The sequence below is a fragment of the Felis catus genome, chromosome A3, assembly GCF_018350175.1.
Source record: "Felis catus isolate Fca126 chromosome A3, F.catus_Fca126_mat1.0, whole genome shotgun sequence".
Lineage (NCBI taxonomy): Eukaryota > Metazoa > Chordata > Mammalia > Carnivora > Felidae > Felis > Felis catus.
Genome location: NC_058370.1, coordinates 77574257 through 77590901, shown reverse-complemented (window position 1 = coordinate 77590901; position 16645 = coordinate 77574257). Strand labels below are relative to the sequence as shown.

The 16645-nt window shown below is 41.3% G+C and overlaps 1 long non-coding RNA gene across 1 annotated transcript in view; it reads left to right on the top strand.

Moving 5' to 3' along the window:
* The window catches only part of LOC111559818, a 181506-nt gene extending 166135 nt beyond the window's left edge, over positions 1-15371 (top strand). The window contains exon 3 of the long non-coding RNA XR_002741140.2: positions 15004-15371. This is a non-coding gene — a long non-coding RNA (uncharacterized LOC111559818). The remainder of the gene's footprint in view (positions 1-15003) is intronic.
* Positions 15372-16645: the final 1274 nt, after the last annotated feature.

Sequence of the window (16645 nt, the reverse complement as noted above, 5' to 3'; positions counted from 1 at the left end):
TCCAGGAAATGGTCTCTGACGGAGTCATGTGTCAGGGAGAAAGGGGTGCAGGGAAAACAGGAAATGCATGAAAATCCGAAGGAAGCCTCTTGAAATTTGATTCTAAATAACGAGAGTTCGTTTTGACAAGGGCTTTTCTGTAGTTGCACAAAAACCCTGGTTCACATTTGATGGGCTTATTCTTGCATTGTGTCACATTGGCATGCATCTTACTGAAAAGGCTACATCAGTCGTTCTTGCCAGGACGGAAAACAATATGTGGCACCCAGGACAGAGCTGGTCCCAGATTCTGTAATTTGGGTCCTATTCCGTGTCCAAAAAGCAAGGAGCAGCTGGTCTTGAGGAGATTATCTGTTGTGCTATATGGATGTCCTTCTGCCTAAGGTCTGAATTGAGTTTCCTCCCAAGACAATGAATGACCGGGCTTATGCTCTGGGACCTGTCTCTTCCAGGATCACAGATGGAAGCCCCCATTACAGCCACACACAGATTCACCACAATATGGAAACCCTTCAAGCAGGAAATGGAACAAAAACACAAAATATGACCTGACCCAATACCAGAGAACTTTTTTCCTGCCTCAAATTCTAGTGGATAATTCTGTTTTTCTTCTCTCTAGTTTTCTGGAGACAACAGAATCTGGTTCACTAACAGATATTTTTTAAGACTTTTGCAAATATCTGTAATACCATCTCCAGTTCAGTCTTTTTCCAACTCAGCTGTTCTTGGAGCATTTTATACACTTTATACATTTTATATATGGATATATATATATATATATATATATATATATATATATATATATATATATATAATGCTGGATAATGCTTCCACTACTGACTAGCCATAATTGACTATACCTGAATATAAATTACTATGACAGGTATGTTTTTACTTTCCGGCTGCTCTGTTGTCTCAAGCTGTTAAAAGCCACAGGGCTTTTGCTCTTGTTGTTGTGCATACCTGGAATGTTCTTCCCAGGGTAGCCTCATAGCTCACTTTCTTTCTTTATATTAAGTTTCAGTTCAAGTTTTGCCTTATCATTGAGCTCTTCACAATCTTCCTATGTAAAGAATAACCCTGTACCCAAACCTGTATGTGAATCTCCTACATCCTATATCCTGTACCCTGCTTAAATGTTCTCCAGAGCTATTAATATCGTCAGAGCTATTAAATTGTCTTTCGTTTCTGGACTTAAACCCTCCCACTATCTCTGGGGGCAGTTTTTCATTCTCAATAAATATTCATTTAATAAACTCACCCTTTTCCAGAGATTCTTACCTTGTGCCCGTACAGAGATTGCATAAAGCACAGAGTTCCATAGAATTTCTTTCTGGGCTTTGGATCCTATGGGGGCCACTTAGCAACCATGGGACCATGAGAAAGTTGATTCCCTTCCTTAAGCCTGCTTCCTTAACCTCAGAAAAGAGATAAAAGTGTCTACGTCTTTGGAGCAGAGGTGAGGATATGATGAGAGAGGGTTAGGAAAACATCTGTCTCCCACAGCAGGCCTCCAGTATATGTACCTTGCTTTCTCACTGTCCCTTTGCTCTGTTCATGCTCTCCCCTCCTAATATCTTCCTTCCATCTCCTCCTTTCTTTTATCCTTCTCTTCCTCACTTTTTTTTTTTTGGTCCTTCCTTCCCTTCTTTTCCTGCCTCCCTGTGTCTCTCTGTAATGTGCTTCGGTAGCTCTCTCCAAATGTGCACACACATGTGCGTGCACACACACACACACACACACACACACACACACACACTACTTGTCTTGTATTCCTTTTCAAAAGGTTTGCCATGAACTTTCTTGATGAGCAAGTTTGCTTTCCCTTGTTTCTCAGCCGGGACATTCTGTTTTTCTCAAGTTTTTCTCAAGTAAGAGACTCATGATAGAATACTCCTTTTTGAGGCATTCCTGGATAAGGCTGTTCTCTTCTTCCCTTATGCTGTGTTAAGAGCACATCGTCTGAAGGGATGCATGGAACACCACGTATTCACGTTCCTACACATGTATTCAGGGAGAGGTTATCATTGCTTTGGTCATAGGGAAAACTTAACACAGAGGTTTTTCGGTATTGTGGTGATCTTAAACCAGGTCAAAGCCCTTCCTTTATTGGGCTATGAGAGGGCATTATTTCCTGTATTTTATGGTCAGAAAATGAAAACAATTTAGAAAACAGATTGGCCACACTGAAATACAACCACACAATCCTCAGTTCTTAGAATAATGTCTGGAAAATAGCAGATACTGGCCTTAATGAGGGTTATGTAGAAACTCAGAGACACTGACTTAACCGAATAGAAGGGGGTGGGGGATTGTCAGGCTCACAGAAAAAGAGGTACAGAACATCTGGGACTGGTACTGTGACTTAATGATATTTTAGTGAGGGCTGCGGCTTTCCCACAATCCCTTGCGATCCAGGCAGGAAGAGGAAAGAAGGGGTGAGGTCTTCTTTTCAATGGTCCCAACTCTCCTAGAGCTAGTTCTAGGAGAGTTCTCTCAAATGTTCTCTCAAATGCAGAATTTCCATCTCCCACAGTTTGATTTGGCTCACCTGAAATGAGCATTCTACTCCTGATTGTATCTGTATCCCTTCCATCCCAAGTCATCCTCTTACGATCTGCAAGTCCTGAATTCCTTTACAGTTTACTAGTAGATCCTCACCTCTAGCACGGAGCTGGATATAGAACAGACACTGAATACCTATTTGTGGACTAAGTGAACAAATTAATGAGAAGGAAGTGCCATGGTTTGATATCTGCAACACATAGATTGATTCACTCCTAATTCTCTTCTTTTACCTGTCAAGTGTTTTAATAAATTGCAGAAGCAGAAATGATTTTAAAATTCAATACCGATCCTGAAACTGATCCACAGGTATTTATTAGAGGAACAAATGAAAATTGAGGAACACTTAAGTTCTGATGATTCTGCACTAACATTTATAAAATCACTTATTTTATATTACGCGTTATGTTAAGCCATTCAAAAAATTCACTGAACCCCTATAAAAGCCCAGTGAGGCAGGTTCTGTCATACCACTGTGATATGGTTAGGAATCTCCAGGCCATTCAGAGCCTGTAGAAATTGGAACACGGATTCCAAACTGGGGCAGTCTAAACATTCTGTCCACATGCATCCCGCTAGTCTGTTGCCTGCTGCTTGGTATCCCCCACAGCACCTCATGCCAACTGCATTGCACTTGTAGATAGATAATACTTGAACGAGGAATGAAGGAGGGAGCAGTAAGAGGGATAAGAATGAATGAATGGCTTTCTGGAAGGCCAATGTGTAAGTTCTCGCTTACAGTTTACTACCTTATTAAGATCATTGTCTTATCATCTTGAGATTTCAGAATTTTAAATTTCATTCCATTGAATCAGCGGGTGCTCACACATCCCACAAGAGTTATCAGACCCAGTGGCCCTTGCAAGTAGCTGGAGAGTGTTTTTGCCATGGGATATTTTTATCCCTTGTCTGAGGAGATCAAGGGAACCTGAAACCATGTCAGAAACTAAACCAAAAGAGATACCTAAATTAGCAGTGACCAAGCAGGTCTGACATTCTCACAGATCTTTAACGTTTTTTTATGGAAGTCTGTCTGGAGGCTGGAGAAAACAGCAACACCCCAATTCTGCGCACACCAGGAGGCCTTTGCCTTTGCTGTTGCCTCTGTCAGGAATGCTCTTCCCTCCAATCCCACAGGATCTGGACAGATCCCTAACTACATACAGGGACCTGCTCAAATGATCCCTCATCCAGTAAACTTTCCCTGACCTCATTTGTCACTTTCCACCCTGTGACCCTGTTTTGGTTTTTATTCAGAGCCATCATTACCTCCTGAGAGACCGTATATTGATTTGTAAACATTTATCTCCTCCCCGCTAGAGTGTCAGATGTCTGAGGTGGGACTTGAGTCTCTGTTGCTCATCTCTGATTCCCAGCACCCAGATTTCTTGTTAGTTTTTCAGAGCTGTCCCCCCAAATATCCACTGAATAAATGAATTAATACTTTATTTTTTTAAGTTTTTTAACATTTACTTATTTTTGAGAGAGAGAGAGAGAGAGAGAGAGAGAGAGAGAGAGAATGAACGGGAAGGGGCAGAGACAGAGGGAGACACAGAATCCGAAGCAAGCTTCAGGCTCTGAGCTGTCAGCACAGAGCTCCATGTGGGGCTGGAACCCATGAACTGTGAGATCACGACCTGAGCTGAAGTCGGACACTTAACCGACTGAGCCACCCAGGGGTCCCTGAATGAATTAATACTTTAAACAGAATGCTTACCTTCTCATCAGAAAGATGGCTACTCCATCCACCTACCGAAGGCTAATGAATTCTTAAGTATTCTGTCCAAGAAGTGTCTAGCTTCCTGACAGGTCCTGCCTCTCTTTGCCTTCATCACACCCTACCCCATATTTTAGCTGAACTAGATTCCTTTCAGTACCATCAGCATTTCATGGCATGGATTCAGGAAGCTGTTCTGACTCACACAAAAGAGTATCTTAAGATGGGAAAAGGCTCTTTCTATCTTTACTGGGTGATGGCATAAGATCTTTATTAGGTCAGCGCCTTGTACGAACCACAAGCCTCTTAGGGAGGTAATCTGTCCAGCTCATCCTGTCACTCTTCAACTTAGTGCCACTCAGTAATGATGCGCTCTAGCTGTCATCTCTATTATCCTGGTGCAGTAAAGCAGCCACCTCCTTCCATCTCCCGTTCGTTTGGAGTCCAGTTTAGCATCTTCGCTCCAGTGTGCTTGTTAAGTTGCATCTGAGAACCCATGAAGGATGAACCATCCAAATAGTTATCAGGTGTATCTTGCATGAAAGAGCATGGCAGTTAGTGGCAAATTCTACTTTTGGTTTTCATGTGATGACAAAACCCAACAAACTTAATATCAAAACAGCAACACAATCTTGTTGCCATCGTTTGGGAAAGGTTGCAAGATTTATAGACTTGTGTAGTCAAAGCCGCACGTTTGTACAATGAGATGCTGCCCATCCCCCAAATCTCTTTTATCTTCAATAGATCTTGTTTTAAAGGTACCTGCCCATTTATTGTGGATGACAGACTAATAAAATGAAGTCATTTTAATAAACACTGTATCTGAATATCCCATCTTCTAATGTGGCAATGTGAAATTTCACCACTGGAGGAAACATTTAACATTCTGACTATTTTAATACTTTTAATAAATATTTGCAATTCCTATGATAAAGCATCCCAGTAGAAAATGCATTTCCTCCAAAATTTATGTGGCTGCTGGCAGGTGGCCATTTTCTAATTTTCTGTCTCACTTACATACATTTATTACAGATTTCTAACTACCCCTTTTTGCTCTTTGACTGCCTCGAGCATGCTGTTTCCTCTGAGTAGGAATGTGTGTGGTTAAAATTGAGCATGGTAAACAAGAGCTTTCTGGTTTGCAAATTGGAGGGTTGGTCATCTCCCCTTGGGGGGTCCCTTAACAACCATTGTATTCAGCCCCACAGTACATTGGAATCAAGTCTTCAGGATGCACATGGAGTTTGAGAATCTTAGTTCCTCAACAGAGTGAAAGATTGAGGACAGGCATGAGGGTGGGATTAGGAGGGGGGCCTGGGTCATTATTCTGATCTGTTCGCCCTTGGGTTTACTCATGGAAGCCAGGAGAATTTGCAAAATACTTGTTAGAGTAATACGGCTTAGAGAGATAGTAAAATTCAGGTTAAGTAAACCATACTTTAAATACAAAGCGAACTATTTAAGAAAAGTCTATTGTGGATCTTCTTGAAGAATAAACAAATAAGTTTTGAAGTTTGTCATGACCCTTTGATGTACATTTTTAATCTTTGTTAGACACCTCCATGCAAAGTTCTTGCATACCCCTCAAACATTTCAAAACCAAGTTTGCCATTCCTGCTACTTCCTGTCCCCTACCTTCTGACACACTCAAAATTGAATCCCTTATCTGTATGCCTGATCTCACTTAAAGTTATTGCCATTCCCTAATCAGTCAGAACAGAAATATGAATCTTTTCCAGGCATTTCCCTTTTATATTATCCCAAGGCCTTCTCGTCATACCTATTCAATGTCCCTTAACCCATTTCCTCCTTCCACTCCCACTGAGGCTGCCCTAGCTTAAGTGCTTATTACTGATAATCACCATTATGTGTTGTGAATCGTTTAATCAATGCATTGTCTCATTTAAACCTTCCAGTAGTCCTTTTAAAAGTCAAGTGATAACAGCATCCCCATTTTACCGACAGAAGAAAGCATTAAGTCTCGGTGACTTGCTGAGGTTACTCAGTGAGGAGTTTCTAGTGCTGGGCTTTGAACTCTGATAATCTGATACCAGATGTGAAGCTCTGAGCTAGTGGGCTCCCCTCTGCTGTTGTAAAACTTCACTACTCTTCTCCTGTCTTGTTTTATTCTGCCTCTCCTATTCCTCCTTTATGTTACTGCCACGGGCTGAAAATATGGGTTCATGTCACAAACTGCGAAACCTCTGATGGGTGCTTGAAGCAGGGCTTTGCTGAGCCTGTCCACAGCAGCGGGGAAGCCAGAAACCTCATGCCCATCATTTACTCATTCAGTCATTCATCCATCATTCATTCCTTTATGTCATTTATTTGGCAAATATGTGTTGACCACACATTGTGTAGCAAGCACAGTCTAGGTCCTGGGATTATTGTAAAGATAAAAACCATCCAAAGTTTTTGCCCAGTGGATGACAAGTAAGGAAATAGTGATACAACATAAGCTTGGGTAGTGGTAAGCACTGTGAGAAAAGATAAGGCAGAGTCAAGAAGGGGGGGGGGCACTTACAGTTTTAGACAAGGTAATTGGAAAGGCCCTCTGCAATGAGTAACATTTAAGTGTAGACCCAAAAAGTAGATATGAAGGCACACTCCGGGCCCAGGGGGGAAGAGCATTCATGAAAACCAAAAAAGCAAGTGCAGGGTGCTTGAAGCAGGGCTATGCTGAACCTTGTCCCCAGCAGCGGGGAAGCCAGAATGACTGGAACCAGGAGAGAGTGCTGGGAGAAGAGAGATTTGAGGGACCTTCTAGGCCATGGCAGTTTCTTGGGGATGACATTCCTTTTCCTTTCACTCATGCACCTATTTTCAGCCTTATTTAAAAGGGAGTAATATGCCACTAGGCTCTACTTGCTGTCTTCAAAATAGAGTATGCACCTTACACCTTCCATGACTTTATCCATGCTGAAGGCCCTCTTCTCTGACTTCTGAAATCTTCCCATCATTTAAAGCCTACGTCCAATGCCACCACCTAAATTAATTCTTCTCTTAGGTTCTCTTAGGTCCCATCCTACTATAGCTCCTTCTTCAATGAGGAAAAGGATGGGGAATGTTGTAGAAGAGCTGTGGGGTCAGGATGCCTGAAATCAAAGCCTGCTACACCTCTTGTTGGCTTGGGTCCTTCAGACAACCTTAGTTTGGTTTCACCAGTTTCAAAATACAGCAGCAGAGGAACAATCACCTAGGGTGTTCAGAGGAAGGAGTGAGATTATCTTTACCTATAGTAAGAATTCAATCAGTTTTAGCTTTAAACTATTTTAAAGGACTTTTGGGATCCCAGGGCCCTTTTATTGTAGCCCTATTAATATGCTCTAGTATTATGCTTCTACTCAGTTATTTGTCTGGGCTAGACTTTCAGCATCTTGAGAGCAAGGATCATATCCAATTTACATAGTGTTGCTTTCAATGCCTCTGCATGAAGTAGGTGTTGATAAAACAGGTCAAAAGAATTTATTATCCAAATCAATTTATGTGCTTCATCTAAAATAGTTTAGGACACAAGGACACAAATTAGTAAAAATTAGTGAAGGATTTTGTAAAGTCTACAACCAAGCTTTCCTCCCCCCCCCCCTTTTTTTTAATCGTGGAGTTGAAATAAAGGGCTTAGGAAATACAATAAAACATATAATCAGAGAAGATTTTGTATCTAAAATGCACATAAAATGTCTACCACTAGATTTTTTTAATAGAAACTTATCAAAATGGAGAATAGGATGAAATAGAAATTTTACAGAAAATAGGATACAAATTGCAAATAAACAAACAAAAAAAATCAAAATCTTCTATAATTAAGGGAATAATGTTAAAAACTTCAATGAAATAACATTTACACTCACTAGATTGGTAAAAATGGAGACGTTTGATAATAACCACTGGTGGTGAGGATGTGGACCCTTGGGAATACATAGACACTTCTGGTGGGGATAAAACTTGATATGACCATGTTAGGAAATGATTTGGTGCCAGTTTGTGAATTTGAACATTTGCATGCCTTATGGGCCAGCAGTTCCACTTCTATTTATATGATTTAGAGAAACTCTTACTCATGAGCTCCAGGAGATATGTATAAGAATGTTCATAGAAGCACTGGTTATAAGAACAAAAACCTGGGGGGAGCCACCCTAATGCCCTTCAACAGGATAATATACGTTATAGAGTGAATTGTGCTCACCCTCCCAAATGCATATATCGAAGCCTTAAGCTTCAATATGACTACATTTGGAGAAAGGGCCTTTACGGAAGTTATTAAGATTAAATGGGGTCAAAGGGTGAGGTCCTAATCACAAAAGACTAGTGTCCCTATAAGAAAAGGAAGAGATCCCTGGAGTGCACACACACCCCAGAAAGGCCACGTGAGTGCAGGATGAGAAGGCAGATGTCTGCAAGGTAGAAAGAAAGGTCTCACTAGAAACCCACCCTACGGGCACCTTGATCTTGGGCTTCCAGCCCTCAGGACAGTGAGAAAATAAAGTTCTGTTGTTTAAGCCACCCAGTCTGTGATTTTTTTTTTTTTTTTTAAGGCAGCCATGCTAATTCAATGCATGAACCATTTGTGATATACACACAATGGGGCATTATGCAGCAATAAAAATGAATGCCCAACAGCTACACCCCACAAGGGGATGAATCTTTTTTTTTAAGTTTGTATTTATTTATTTATTTTGAGAGACCAAGAGAGCATAAATCAGGGAGGGCAGAGAGAGAGGAAAAATCCCCAGCAGGCTCTGTGCTATCAGCACAGAGTCCTATGTGGGGCTCAAACTCACAAACTGAGATCATGACCTGAGCCCAAATCAAGAGTTGGACGCTTAACTGCCTGAGTCACCATGTGCCCCAAGGTGATGAATCTTAAAAAAAACATATTTGCTGATAAAATCAAGTCATAAAAGATTATATTCAACACTATACCATTTGTATAAGGCTTAAAACCTGGAAGTAATGATGTAGTATTTAGGGATCCATGAAGAGGGGTTTAGACTTTTTTTTTTTTAAGCAAGAGAATAATGAACATGAAATTCAGGATAGTGGGAAGACTGAGGATTAAGGTGAAAAATGTCGAAACAATGGCTCTGTTAATGTTCCAGTATTTAGGTCGGGTAATGAGTTTACAAATACTTCTTTCATTGTTGTGTTTTAAACTTGTTTACAGAAAATATACTGTTTTAAGTAGCCAATATTACATAAAAGGAAACAATAACTGGTTTCTTTTGAAAAAGGGCTTTTCTCTCATATGGAAGTATATAGCCTTCAATGTTTTTCTTATTTGCAATTTCCTTTTCCTTTCCTTCACATTTTTGCCTTTTTCTTCTTTCCATATAACTTAATTTTTTTTAACTTTAAAATTAGGGAAATAGTCAATTTCATTAATTTTTTGTTATGAAAAATATCCCACTAATATAACAGGTGTGTGAGAGTACAATATTCAGAATTGATTCCTGTATAAAATTAATTCTCAGTTACTTATAATATTTAATTTGTGTATGCAAAGTACCCTAGTCACCGAAAAGATAATTGACTTTGCTCTGAAGTCTCTCAGTCTACATATTAATTTCATCTCCTCTCTCAGACCCGCATGCTCACTGGAACTCATTGGTATTAGCTGAGTGAATTTAGACGAGTTGCAATATCAATAAGTTTGTCAAACATCATCATATGTGGTCTGTTGGGCAGAATTTGTGTATGTTATCCCAGTTCTGTAACTGCACCAGACTGAACAACTTCCTTCTGATACTGTGTGGATTCTTTTCTATTTTCCAAGTCACATTCCCCATTGCAGGTTAAGTGTTACTGTAAACTCTTAGCTACGTTAAAACACAGCAAAATCTTTAGCAGCTAAGGGAACATATTGTCCATCTCCTATTGGTAATGTTTTGAAAAAGAGTTTAAATCCTAAAACTATGTATTTAGTAGCCAACTATATTCTTCATGTAGTTGTGGGACCACAGCACATGTACAGAATAGGCATGGTATCTATTTTTAAGGCATTTTCAACCCGATATATATATTGATAAGAGATAGGGATGATGTTAGGATGGGTTGTGATCTTCCCCTCACTAAAATATTACATTTTTGTGATATTTTATTGCCACTTTCTTACCCTAAAATCTTCAAAGCAAACTGTCAGTCTTACCCCATGGAATGTCTTATGACAACCAGACACATTTGGCTCTAATCAGAAAGTTCCGTGCAAGATATCATCCACAAAGCAGGAGGGGCTATTGAATTATTATTATTGTTTAATCCTTTTCTTCAGGACATATGCTAAATGTGAAACATTTCAACATTAATAATTCAGAGTGACACCCATCAATACCACCACCAGCAGCTTGGAGAGTTTGTTGATTGAAAAATAAGTTCCTTTTTACAAATACCAACCCATTTCATTGGCTGACTGTGTCTGAGCAGAAAACACTGAACAACTGAGGACACGTTCTTATCACCAGAAGGGTCATAATAAAAAGGTTTCATCCTTTAAGGTGATTTCAAAACCTAAGAAGCATTCATTTCTCTTTTAAAATGGAGTTTCCTCTTATCCTCTCATTCGGTGAAGTTCATTTTCCTTCAGATGCTAAATCGGTACATCCCAAGGCACGAATGTAAAAGCAGACTTCCTGTTCCCTAATTATCTTTGGCGGAATTAGTATCATCAAAAGAAAATCCCAGCGAAATCAACTAGCAGGAGAACAGGAACTAAGCATGTCATTGAAAAAGTCACCTGTTGTGGTCCACTCACAGGAGCACTGGGATTCTGGGACTGAAGCCAGGACCCTCTGCTGGAGACGTCCCCCCCAGGGAAGGCCAGGGAGATAGAGTAAGATGATTCTAGGTCTCCTCATTGTCATAGTTGGTGCTTGTGTCCTTGTAAGGAGCCCTAGGGTCTGTAAGTGATGAGTGGACTTTACAGGTCATTGTATCTGTGCTCCAAGAACCATCACTTTCATTCTCAGGTTTAAAGACGTTGATGTTCGTGGGGTACCTGGGTAGCTCAGTCGGTTAAGCATCTGACCAGCTCAGGTCATTATCCCATGGTTCGTGAGTTCGAGCCCCGCATCGGGCTCTGTGCTAACAGCCCAGAACCTGGAGCCTGCTTCAGATTCTGTGTTTCCCTCTCTCTGCCCCTCGGCCGTTTGCACTCTGTCTCTGTCTCTGTCTCTGTCTCTCTCTCTCTCTCAAAAATAAATAAATGGTAACAAAAAAAAAATTAGAAAAAATAATAAAGACTTTGATGTTCAAAATTAGGACTAAGCTTCCTGGGGATGTGCCTAAGTTCCACTGTGTGACACTGGCTTAAGAGCAGGTGATACAGGGAGGTGATACCTCCCTGAAAGTTGAACACCGTCACTTTGGGGGTTCCTTCACTCCGGCCTTTTGTGTGCCCTGGTAATGACTTTCCATTTATCTTTTACTTTTGTTGGGAGGACTGGAATCCATACATATAAATGGGAGGGTTGCTGGCCATTATGGGAGCTGTAATTCATCCCACAGGAGGTTCTGATAAAATGTACACTGGATAGAGCCCTGCTCTTACAGCTCATACTTATCTGAAAGTCTCCATTGAATTACAACCTGCTAATGTCTATTTTCTCAGGCGTTATCTATCTGTAATGATAACAAAATCATGCTAATACATTCCGATTTTTTTTTTTTTTTTGGTGACTCTGCAGCTGAATAGCCCCTCCAGCCAGCCTCTTACATCAAAGTGCTTCTCTCCTATCTATTGTGCCTCTTAAGAACAAAACTGTATTCCACTCTTCGGCACACTCTAATCTTTCCATTTCTATTACAATACTTCATTAATTTGACTACCTCATTGCTTTGTAGCTTTGAAGAAGGGCAGAAGTGGAAAACACTTGAATTCACAGTAACCTCTGGCAGGGAGGGTCTGTTCTTCCAAATATTTCAGCTATTTCCTCCCTGCTGGCTTACTAGCATGCTTGAGTCCCTGTGAGGAGCAGATATGAATCGTGCCCTTCCACCCTAGGCGTCATAAATATCTTTCCGATAATAGATAATTCACCTGATCTCATGCGTTCTTGCGCACTTAAGAGATTCTCAGTGTGAAGAGAAAAATGCATTTTGATTTGAGGCATTCCTAGGTTTTATAGGGGTGCTAAATTATATCCCTATAATGGCGGGGGAACTACTTCTCCCATCGCCAAATGCCAGCTATTATCTCTTTCTTTTCCCTTTCCCCAACCTCAAAAAACAAACAAACAAAAAATCTGACAAGCCACTCAATCCGATAAACTGCAAGATTCCCCCTGTATGCCCCATGTTTGTGATATTTAATAAATGTGTGTGGGCAGCATGGATTATAAGGGCCTTTGTAAAGTAAGGGAATTTAGTTACTTTAAATCTCTGAAAGGAAATGTGAACCTCTGTACAAAGCAGTCCGTTCCATTTTCGTGTGCTCTAAAGATTAAAAAATGTGTCCTTATATTAAACCTACATCTGCCTGGGTCAAATTTCCTAGTCTTAATCTTGCCCTCTGGAGCTAACCTGTCCGTTTTATCTCTTTTCAGAGGCTATTTTCCCCAAATGTGACTATAGTTATCAGACTTATTTTAAGTCTTCTCTGCCCAGTTCCTACAAGCTTTCCTTCCATGACACGGATCCTGGAACCCCCCCCCCCCAACACTGAGCAACCATTCTCACAGCGTGTAACTATTTGGATGCCTTCGCAGTAGAATACACTTAAATACTGTCTTAGGGTAGTTTCCCAGGGAAGCAACCACTGAGCTCAAAGCTTGGTGCACCTAGTTGATTCGGGAGACGATCCCAGGAAGCTCGAGTAAAGACAGTGGTCTGTACTCTCTCAGGAGAAAAGCCAAAAAGGATGAGTTAATGAGCTGATTGCTGCTGTGGGCAGTGGGGCTTCCCTTCACTGGAGACCCCCTCTGAGAAACCATGGGAGATACACCTCAGAATCATTCCACCTGGTGTTGGGGAGACCGCGGAGTGCATCCACTGCCACTTACCCTCCACTGGCAGAGGGCTGCAGCAGGGGGCACGAATGCCCAGCACCTCCTCTTTGTGTCTTGCCGAAGAGTAAGTATAGCATAAAGGAGCTGGGAAAACCCTCAGGCAACAAAAGGGAGAGAGGCACAGGCTTCCGAGGTGGACAGCTGCGTGTCTTGGAAACTGCCTTTGTCAGTATCAGGGGAATTCGAGTGGCTGAGGGGAAATGGGGCAGGACATCGGGAAGGGCTGCTACTGACGCCAGGCTGGCAGTATAAACATGTGCATCTGGTCGGGTAGAGAGCAACAGGAATATTGAGTCTGTGGAAATGCAGAGTTGAAAAACCGCCTGGAAGTGTCACGACTGAAAAAAATACATATCGCTGGGGTGCCTGGGTGGCTTAGGCGGTTCTGTGTCTGACTCTTGATTTCAGCTCTGGTCAATGATCTCACAGTTGGTGAGTTAGAGCCCCGTCGGGCTCTACGCTGACAGTACGGAGCCTGATTGGGATTCTCTCTCCCTCTTTCTCTGCCCCTCCCCCACTCTCTCTTTCTCTCTCTCTAAGGATAAATAAATTTTAAAAAAGCCATACTAGTAATGATTTAGAGGCTACAATGGCCAAACAAAATATGTTGGCCAGGTTGCAGTGTTAGCCAGCTTGTAACCCTTGCAACAAGGAGCAGTTGGGATGGTGACAAATTTGAATGCATATCCTGTCTAAAAGAGAAAGCCATTCCTCAGGACTAGCCAATTGTTACCATTTAAGAATGTGGGCTGGACACTGTTAGATCTTTTGATGCTTTCCTTGAGAATCCAGAGATCTAGATCTTATGGGAAATATTTTGATTTTTAAACACAGTACTAGCTGAGTTTGTTTGGGCCCCATGAAGTACATCTGGGGGTGTCCATCTCCCACACAATGTCTGCTCCAGTAGCAACAGCAAAATCAGGGCCTGGGCACTCAAGATCTCAGACATGTACAAAGGGGCTCATTTGTGCATTTCTGGACAAACTGGTTTCGCTAATGCAAACTTCCTCCGTGGAAATCAAGGTTCTCCTAGAGCTGGAAACAAACACAAATATAAGAAACAGACAGACAAAAGAAAATGATTAAGGACATTCAGTGAGAGCAGAGGTTGAGCCTGTCTCTTTCACTAGGTACACTTCATTTCTATTGATCTGAATACTGTCTTTGGGATGGAGGGCTGGGGGGCAGGGACTCCAAAATAAGTAAGCATTCGCCCCCTCCCTCCCCCCCCCCCCCCCACTGTTACTATAACCTAGGTTAAAGCAGCGTTGCTTTGCATCGGAAAAATTTAAGGTAGAGCTTTGATCTCCTCTCTATGAAAGTAAAGTAATACATTATCCTGACCTCAAAGAAGTAGTCTCAATTAGGGGCATTGAATGAAATAATTGACCTTGACATTACTTCAGCTCGGGGCACAAAGCTGTTATCAAAATGACTTATCGAGAAGTAAGACATGCTACAATAAGGACTATGTATTTAATAATTCTACATTTTGAATTTTAAGCTCCCAGAGTGCTTACCACCACAAGGGCAAATACTGGCTTTGCAGTGGCCAATAAGGAGAGTACATTGCATTAGAGCGAAATCTGTGCTGAGATCATGCGTTGGTAAAGGAAATAATCTTTGTTTAAACACTAATATTGTTAATATTTTCTACATACTTCATTTGCATCTTAATTTAGTTCTTTGATTATGAAATATCTCTTCTATGTGTTGCAGGGTATCTTTTAAGTATCGACACCAAGATTGGAGGCAGAAACGTGCAGGGAAAGCATGGGATTAAAGGCAAGTGATTCCATTCTTGCCCTTACTCTGTGGTTGTCCACTGTGGCCTTGAAGAGTTTTTTCTGTGGCCATCTCTGCATTCCTTAAACCTTCATTGTCTTATAAGGTAGATATAATTATTGCCATACTTCTCAATTTGATCTTGTTTTTCCTACTTTTTACCTAAAGATCAAACTGTGATCAATTCTTCTTACCAAGGAAAACTCTGGGCAAAATGTAAAGATGGCAAAATAATGTCTTTGTGGTTCCTAAGACTTTCTTTCTAGTTCCTTTTTCTCTCCCATGGCTCCTTCCTCCCTCTGCATTTCTTCATTCACCCCCACAAGACACTTTTTCACACCAATGAATTCTTACTCTCTCACCAAATGGGGTTCTCACACAAGATCTCCAACCAATCATTGAGCTAGTAGTGAGAAAGAGCTAATTGGTTGCTGCCCTTTGTTGCATTTGCACCTACTTCTGGTTGCAGAGTTAAGATTTTACTCCTTCATTTTGGAATTCAAGAAATAAGTATCCAAGTGGGAGCGATTTTAGGGTACTAGTTAAAGAATGATTTCTACTCTCCCTCCAGACTTTTAAAAGGAAATGGGTGTATACGTAGTATGGAAATCTGAGCCTCAATCTTGTACAGGTTATAGAGGCAGACTGTGTTAGGGCCAGGAAAAGAGCTCAGATCATCTGTGCATGTCAACTCCAGACAGCAAACATGTATTAGGTGACTACCTACTAGGCAAGGTGCTGGGGCACAGAACTGGATGCAACAGTATCCGCCCATTAGGAATTCACAAACCAGTGTAAGAGATGCTTTGAAAGCATGGATTTGCAGGACAATGCAATGCTTAGACTGGTAGGCCCCAGTAGGACCTGGTAAGATGGGGTTTGGCACAAGCCAACAGACCCCACAGTGCTTTTTAACCCTTTTCAGACAGTGGCTGTCCATATAATCCAACCAGACCTTGCAGTATTTGTTTTCTTCTCCTTGTCTGCTTTCCCCTCCACCTCTCAGTTTCTTGCCCTTGGTGTTAAGTCACTATCATTGCTGTGGTATCCTCCTTCCCCCAACACAGAGAGCACGGTCCTTATCTCCGGTTCGGACCTGAAAGTCCATCCTGGCCCTTTCCTGTATCCTTCAGACACCCGAAGGCATTCTCTGGTTGCGTATTTAGTCCTGGGTTTCTTTTGGGTTTACTTGACATGGTGCCTCTTGCCCCAATAATAAAGATGAAAAAAATCCTTTGAGAACCCAGAAAAGAAAATATTTAATAGAAATCGAAGTTAGTGACATCTTCATCAAGTATTCATATTTCCTCTGGTCTTAAAGAATAAGTTGGAGTTGACAGGAAAGGGGAGGAAGGCAGTTAGGCTGCATAAAAGCACGAAGGTGAGACAAGCTTGGTGCATTTGGAGAGGAATAAAAGGCTGCAAGAGAAAGCCATCTCTGCAGCTCCCTGACCTGTCATTGGTGTCTGTTTCATAGAGAAGAGTATTGATGCTCAATCAAAAAGCACAAGGTTTATCTCCTTAGGCTCCACAGTCTGCACTCTACCATATATACATGGAAATAACAGAAGGAAAT